At 36.8% G+C, this 8,446-nt stretch overlaps 1 long non-coding RNA gene across 1 annotated transcript; it reads left to right on the top strand.

The window, feature by feature from the left end:
* Nucleotides 1-1,235: 1,235 nt before the first annotated feature.
* LOC121216066 (uncharacterized) lies at nt 1,236-6,948 on the top strand. Its single transcript, XR_005912132.1, has 3 exons — nt 1,236-1,476; nt 1,650-1,704; nt 6,685-6,948. It is a non-coding gene; the product is annotated as an uncharacterized lncRNA (long non-coding RNA).
* Nucleotides 6,949-8,446: the final 1,498 nt, after the last annotated feature.

Below are 8,446 nucleotides of genomic sequence, written 5' to 3'. Positions count from 1 at the left end.
AATGGGTCGGGGCGGGCCGGCCCTGAGCCTAGAAAGCGGTCCAAAAAAAAATTTTGGACACGGCCCGAACCAGGTCCTACCCGGCCCATGAACACCTCTACCCTAAACTCTATTCCCTTATTTATTTAATTTTTAACCCTAAACCCCAAACTCTAAAACCCTAAACCCTAAACCATAAAACCCAAAAACAAGCAAAACGCTCCCTCAGGGAGGCGTTTTCCTGTCACGTATCCTGACATCACGCTGACGTGGACGCGCTTTTGGGGAAATGGGCCCATTCCGGTAAATAATTATTTACCAGGCCCATTTCGGTAAATTTTAAAAAAATAGGTAATTTGCCCGTTTTTACTAGTGTTTTTTTTCTAGATTAAAAGCTAGTTTTAGTTTTCTTTTTCTTTTTCTTTTTTACAATTTTTACTCATGATTTTTATTATTATTATTTTTAATTTAGTATTATTCATGTTCGTTTTATAGTTTATGTTTAGATTTGTGGTTGTCCCTCTCAACAATGTTATCTTTAAAGTTCGAACTTGTATATAGTTTCAATATTTTTTTGTTATATTTTTTTCGACATATAGTTTCAACGTTTTCCCCCCAAAATCAATTATTTTAATTAAAGTTAAATTAAATTAAAGATGATATCATATGTGATTGAGTGTAGAATAATATTTGTATGTCTTCAAAAACTGATGATATGGCATTATTTTATTAATGCTTAAAACCTATATATTTTATGATCATCCTAATTTAATTTAATATTATTTTTATCATTCAGAAACTCTATTAACAAAAACTGATAGTATCTCTATTTGTTTTGAAAAATTAATTATTTTAACTAATGTATTTAATTTTCTGTTTATGCTATTGTATAACACCTTTTTTCCATTAATATTATTTGTAAATATCCTAGTGGTATGAATGACAATATATATATTTATTTTGAATAAAAGAGTAATGTATTAATGTGGAAGTCATCGGTTACAATTCCCATGCCCACTGATCAACTTTTCTTCTGCGTCAATCTTATTGGTCGAACGGGCAATGCCTTGAAAGTAACAGAATTTAAAAATTGCGGATAACCCCCATCTAAAAACCAAAATAGATTTCCAAAGGGAAACAAAACCAAAAACAGTAAAGAAATGAAGGGAAATGAACCATCTTCCTTTCCATTTCGCTGGTTCGATAATTACATCAGTAAAACACCAGAAGCGGTCCTTTTTTCCTCCCGTTGGTCTCAGCTATGCTTCCGTTTACGGCTCGATCCCTCCATGAAAATCTGAGTTCATCGAAGTCCAAATAGTCATAGTTCCTTCGGTCTCAGTAGCCTCATTCTTCATCCCTCTCCTTGTAGTCCATGTCAATCTTGATTTACTGGTTCTTCCACTCTCTTTGGAGCCTCTTCTATCCAATATTTGGGGGTTTCATAACGCCTACCCTCCTCTGTCAAACTGTGCACTGCTTCATTAGCTTTCTAAGGTACGTGTCGAAATTCTATTTTTTCAAACCTACAAATCATTTCTTTTACTTCATTGACTAGATTACTGATGTTCGATTTATCCTCCTCTGTCGTCCTTACTCTCTTGAAAACATTTAAGGTGTCCCCTACTACCAAAATCCTCCTAACCCTAGTTCATTCGTGAAAATTACAGGTTTCAAACATGCTTGCGCTTTTGCCATGGTTGATTTTAACACATGCTCATTCAGGTAAGTACACGCTACCATAACTAGGCCCTCCCTGTTTCTAATTAAAATCACCGAGACTGATTTATTTGACTGTTGATGAAATGAGGCATCAAAGTTTGCTTTAACACTACCACCTTCTGGTGGCTCCCATTTACTAACTCTAGGGTTTTGCATTGGTACTGTTATATCTTCCTGTCGAAAAGCTGCGTAAATTATAAAAGAAACTATAACATTGATGTATTCTGAAAGCAAAACATAAAAGATGAAGAAATCATGATGTTTATGAATTAGAAAGAAATCACAGATAACAGAATAAAAAGAAGGAAAAAGAAGAACAAGTGAGAGAGATTTTGAGTGTAACACTCTATTTCTTATTCAACATTATAAGCATTCAGAATGAAGAGTAGCACCTAGGCTACTTATAGCAATTCAGGTGTTCTAGATAATTTGTTAGCAAAAAATAACAAACAAGTTACAGCTGTACCAGAAATAACAGACTAAAATCATAAGCCAGTATCAAGCATTTAACAGAAATACTAAACCAGCACAAGCACCTTGCGAGAAAGCTATATTGTGCTTATCTCAAACATATTATCGAACACCTGCATATCATTCTTACTGCCTGATATTCCCCCTGTTTTCTCCTCTTCCGAGAAAACAAAAGCCGTGGATACTGAGCAGAGTTGACATAATCCAAGCTTTGATCGCAGCGCAACAAATTGAGATTCACTTAAAGGTTTAGTGAATAGATCCGCAACTTGATTGTGTGCAGCAATATGATTGATTTGAAGATCACCCTTTACTACTTTTTCCCGGACAAAATGAAGATCAAGTTCAACATGTTTCATCTTGGAATGAAGAACAGGATTTGCTGATATCTGGACAGCACCAGAATTATCGCACCATATAGTTGGAATTCCACAACACTTCTCTCCAAGATCAGTCAGAAGATGGATGAACCAAGCGATGTCAGCCACAGTATTGGCGACACTTCGAAATTCTGCCTCAGATGTAGAGCGTGCCACTACATGTTGCTTCTTGGATGACCAACCAATGAGGTTGCCACCTATGTAGATACAGAAACCAGAAGTAGACCTCCTATCTTCAAGAGAGCTGCCCCAATCTGAATCTGAAAAAGCTGTAATATCAACCTGATCCGCTGGACTGTAATAAAGGCCAAACTCGATAGTTCCTTGAAGATATCGTAGTACTCGTTTGACTGACACCCAGTGCTTGTCAGTTGGAGAATGCATGAACTGACTGAGTTTGTTTACAGCAAAAGCTATACCGGGACGGGTAAGACATGCATATTGAAGTCCACCCACAATGCTTCTATATAAAACAGCCTTGGACGTAGGTAACAATTGACCATTAGTTGAAGTGAGAGTAGGAGACACGACCATTGGAGTGGGTACTGAGCCAGCAGAAGTCATCTCAGCACGATTGATTAACTCACGAATATACTTTTTCTGCGATAGATGTAGAGTTCCATTACGTCTATGCACTTTTACTCCAAGAAAATAATGCAAAGGTCCCAAATCCTTAAGAGAAAACGCTTTGTTTAACTGATGAATAACATCACTTAGGTCCTTTAAATTGCTACCAGTGAGAATAATGTCATCAACATATACCAGACACCATACCCTAGTTCCTTTATTTTGACGTGTGAATAAAGAAGGGTCAGCACATGAAGCTTGAAAATTCAGATTGGAACACAAAAAATCTTTGAGCTTTTGAAACCAAGCTCTCGGCGCTTGTTTGAGACCATAAAGGGCCTTTCGTAGTTTGCAAACAAGAGGTTGACCTTCGATATTTCGCTGCTCAAAACCGAGGGGTTGTTGCATATACACTTCCTCAACAAGATCTCCATTGAGGAAGGCATTGTTGACATCTACTTGCCTCAATTCCCAACCATGAGTAACTGCCAGGGAAAGGAGAGTGCGAACAGTATTTGCTTTTGCGACTGGACTGAACGTGTCATGGAAGTCGAAGCCTATTTTCTGAGCATAACCCTTGGCAACCAACCGAGCTTTGAAGCAATCCACAGTACTATCAGCTCATTTCTTTACCTTGAACAACCACTTGCATCCCACAGCATGTCGATTTGATGGTAAGGGAACTAAGTCCCAAGTTTGATTTCTCACCAAAGCATCAAGTTCATCATGAACGGCTTGTTGCCATTGAGGAAACTGCATAGCTTCATGAATATCTGCAGGAGAAAAAGGTATATTAGTAACTTGATAAGTGATAATTTTCGATTTTACAATACCTAACTTGCCCCTTGTGATCATGGGGTGACTATTAAGTTGAGACGGGTTTGGTATATCTTGAGACTGCATTTCAAACGCAGGTGCAAATGCAGAATTTGGCAAACTTTGAGATTGGTGCCCATCGTGTGAAAAATTAGGTGAGTGATCCTGAGATGAGGAAGTGCAGTTTATGTTAGAATCATTATTTTGAGAGTTGAACGGAGTAAAACCAGAATTTGGAGAATGAGATGGAGGAGGAGTAGATATTAGTGATGGCGATTTAGACTGCTGCAATGAAGAACAAAAATTAGCATTAGTAGTTAGATCAGGTGGCGAAACAATAGGTAAATGAACTGTAGTAAATGGAGTGTGTGAAGAAGGTGAAGAAACGTGCATGTCAGCCTTTAGTGAAAAAGGAAAAATATCTTTCTGAAACTTAACATGTCGAGATATATACACTCGACCATTAGGTGCAAGACACTTATAACCCTTATGGTTAGCAACCGTGCCCAAAAAAATGCAAGATATAGACCGAAACTGCAGTTTATTGTGATTATAAGGTGTCAACAAGGGAAAACAATGACATCCAAACACTCGAATAAGAGAGTAATCAGGCTTAACTTGATACAATTTTTCAAAAGGAGTTTTATTATTTATAGCCTTGGAAGGTAAGATGTTTATTATATTAATAGCGTAAGTAAAAGCATCAGACCAGTATTTTAAAGGCATGGAACTTTGTGCAAGTAAAGTAAGACCTATTTCTACAATTTGTCTATGTCTTCGTTCAATTAAACCATTCTGTTCAGAAGTATGAGGACAGGTTAATCTATGTTGTATGCCAAATGATTGCAAGTACTGTACAAATGATCTAAACTCTCTACAACTATCAGTTTGCAACGCCTTAATCTTTTTATCAAACATTGTTTCAACTTGCTTTTTGAACACAAGAAAGCCTCAGACTTCTGTTTCAAAAGAAAAATCCAAACATGTCTTGAATATGCATCGATGAATGAAATATAGTATTTATACCCAGAAGACACATATGGAGCTAGTCCCCAAACATCACAATGAATAAGTTGTAAAGGAGAAGTATACTCAGTGGTTGATGATGTAAATGGTAGTTTATGACTTTTTCCAAATTGACAAGCAACACATAGAGGAAAATCCTTGAGAACTTTAACAGGAATAGCAGATGTGGAAGCTAGATGTGCAAGATTGTGTGTCGAAGTGTGTCCTAACCTACGATGCCACAACTCATGAGAAGTTAAACTTTTACATTTCACACAATCATTATTATTTGAACTAACACTAGTGGTAAAGCATGAAAGATCAGACGAGAGATACGAAAGAGCACTAAATTTCTGATTCACATCCAATTTGTAGAGACCATCAACTTCAACTCCTTGTGCCAGAACAGCCTGCGTAGTGAGATCTTTAACAACACAATATTTGGGAAAAAATTCAAATGATACATTATTGTCTTTGGTGAATTGGGATACTGAAATTAAATTTTTGGTAATATCAGGAGCATAAAACAATTTGTTTAAGTGCAGTTCTTTTTGATCAGTGGAAAAAGTTGCAGTACCAGTATTTATAATAGGGATACAAGAACCATTACCGACTTGAACTATACTTGTAGCAGGATTAGAGTGCTGTAAGCATGTGGAATCATGTGTGAGATGCCCAGTTGCACCAGTATCTGGGTACCAAGCCGGATCTACAACCACTGCTGGTGTCGCTTGCAAACACTGAGAGATTCGATTACCTTCTGAACTAGCTTGAGTAGAACCTGAACAAAAAGAGCCAGCACCACTAACAAAAGGATTACCATTGTTACAGGACATAACATAAGGGTTTGCAGGACTGAGATTGCTGACTATCGGCATACTGCAGTTATATGTAGCAAAATGTGAAGTACCAGCATGAGTAGGAGGCATTCTAGTAGAAGGTATATGTGCAGACACATTAAGTCCTCCAGAACCAGCAAGATTACCTTGAGTATTCAACCCAGTAAAACCAGGATGTCCAACTTGAGGACTAAACATAGTAAAACCAGTAGTGGGACCAGGATAACAATAAAAACCATTCACACCTTCAGAAGGCTTAACATAGTTTGATGACTGAGAATTAGTAGCAGTAGAGTCAGAAATACCAGTGAATGAAGCATTAAACCGATGAAAACATTTAGAGACCAAATGCCCTATCTTACCACATAATTCACATTGGGGTCTCGAATTATTTGAGTACCTTCCTCCTTTACCACGTGGTCTAAACCTGCCATTACCCTGATAATATGATCTGGTCTGAACATTCATACCTTCAGAGCTAGAATTAAGAGTCTGATCATTCGACTTAGTACTATCACTGCTATTTGCCGGGAGTTGCTGCTGCACAGCTACATTAGCAGTTATACTAATGACATTTCCCTGAAGTTTTATCCTCGCCTCTGCATCCAACAAAGCTGAAACAACACCTTGAAGATCATAAGGATGCTGACTAGAAGTAATAATTGAAACAATGTTCTCATATTCGATAGGTAAACCGTTAAGAATAGCAAATTGTTGTTCCTCCTCATGAATATTTTGACCACATCCAGACAACACATCACAGATATGCTTAATTTCTGCTAAATATTCTCTCATTGTCTTATTTTGCTTCTTAACATTATGCAACATGCATCTATACTGCATTCTCTTAGTTCGTGAGTGAAGAGCAAATATCTGATTCAGCTTATTCCATATTTCAAAAGCAGAGTGCAAGCCAACCAGATGTGTATGCAGAGAATGACTGACTGAGGACATCAACCATGACGCAAGAGCAGAATCTTGTTGCTCATACGAAACAAAAGTAGGATTTTCTATTTGTACTCCCGAATCAATGTTAATCACCCTAGGAGGAATAGCTATAGTTCCCTCTACATAACTTTGTAGCCTATGTGTTTTCAAAGTTAGGTAAACATGTTTCCATGACAGAAAATTGCTTTCATCAATCAACAGAGATATTTTCTTGGTCAAAATGGCAGTAAATGATTTACTAACATCAGATCTGACCTCAAAAGCAGGATTCACAGTTTCATTATTCATCGATTCATTTTGTTCAGAATTATTGACAGACATCGCAGCCAAAGATCACTCAAGAACAAAAATAATAGCTGAAGAACAAGAGATTCTGCTTACAGAGACATTTAATCAAACACACGGTAGACGTAAATCACAGCTGATTATCATCAATTCCAAAGCTCTGATACCATGTCAAAAAGCTGCGTACATTATAAAAGAAACTATAACATTGATGTATTCTGAAAGCAAAACATAAAAGATGAAGAAATCATGATGTTTATGAATTAGAAAGAAATCACAGATAACAGAATAAAAAGAAGGAAAAAGAAGAACAAGTGAGAGAGATTTTGAGTGTAACACTCTATTTCTTATTTAACATTATAAGTATTCAGAATGAAGAGTAGCACCTAGGCTACTTATAGCAGTTCAGGTGTTCTAGATAATTTGTTAGCAAAAAATAACAAACAAGTTACAACTGTACCAGAAATAACAGACTTAAATCATAAGCCAGTATCAAGCATTTAACAGAAATACTAAACCAGCACAAGCACCTTGCGAGAAAGCTATATTGTGCTTATCTCAAACATATTATCGAACACCTGCATATCATTCTTACTGCCTGAAACTTCTAATTTTTCCATCTCTAAAATATAAGCCTTGATAAAAGCTAGTACTTTATGCATATGTTTCCTTGCCCCCTCATGATATACCTTGTTTCGATTATACCATAATGCCTAATAGCTAATAGCTATTGTTTTGCACATAGAGCGACTGTTGTTTATAAACTCTTCTGCCAACCAAAGTTCCTAATTTTGCTTTCCATTTGTGGTTGAGAACACCACACCAATCCTCTGCAAGATTTGTCGCGTGAACGAACATTCCTGAAACAGGTGCTCTATTGATTCCTCCTCAATTTGGTAGATAAGACAAAGGTTTCCTACTGCAGTCCTTGTTTTAACATTTGTAATGTAGGAAAATACCCATTACCAATTTTCCACATTGCAATCTTGATTGTGCATGGGATATTTAAATTCCACAACTTTTTATAGAAAGCTTTTAGTACTGTAGAATGTGTTGTGTAATCATATCCTAGCAAATCCAACTCCTCTGTAATTAGCCACTTGTATCCTCTTTTAGCTATATAGACACTAGTGTTGTCTTTATGCCACACCACTTCATTTGTCTGTGCACTACTAGCAAGTGGGATTGCCAATATCCTTCTCACCTGTTCGTCATCAAATAAGCCCTCAATACTTCAAATTTCCAAGTAAAAGTGTCCATATCTATTAAGTTTGAAACATTCTTATAATTTATGTTAATGTCTTGAGTTTGCACCTTTCCTTGACCAAGTCTTAGTAGTCACAAATCATTCCAGAGATTAATTGATGCTCAATTGCCAGCTTTCTGAATTGGTTCCCACTCGGGTCCAAAATTAGTGGAATGTCTACATAAACT

Source organism: Gossypium hirsutum, chromosome D04, assembly GCF_007990345.1.
Source record: "Gossypium hirsutum isolate 1008001.06 chromosome D04, Gossypium_hirsutum_v2.1, whole genome shotgun sequence".
In the NCBI taxonomy this organism is placed as follows: Eukaryota; Viridiplantae; Streptophyta; class Magnoliopsida; order Malvales; family Malvaceae; genus Gossypium; species Gossypium hirsutum.
This window is presented reverse-complemented; position numbering and strand designations above follow the sequence as displayed.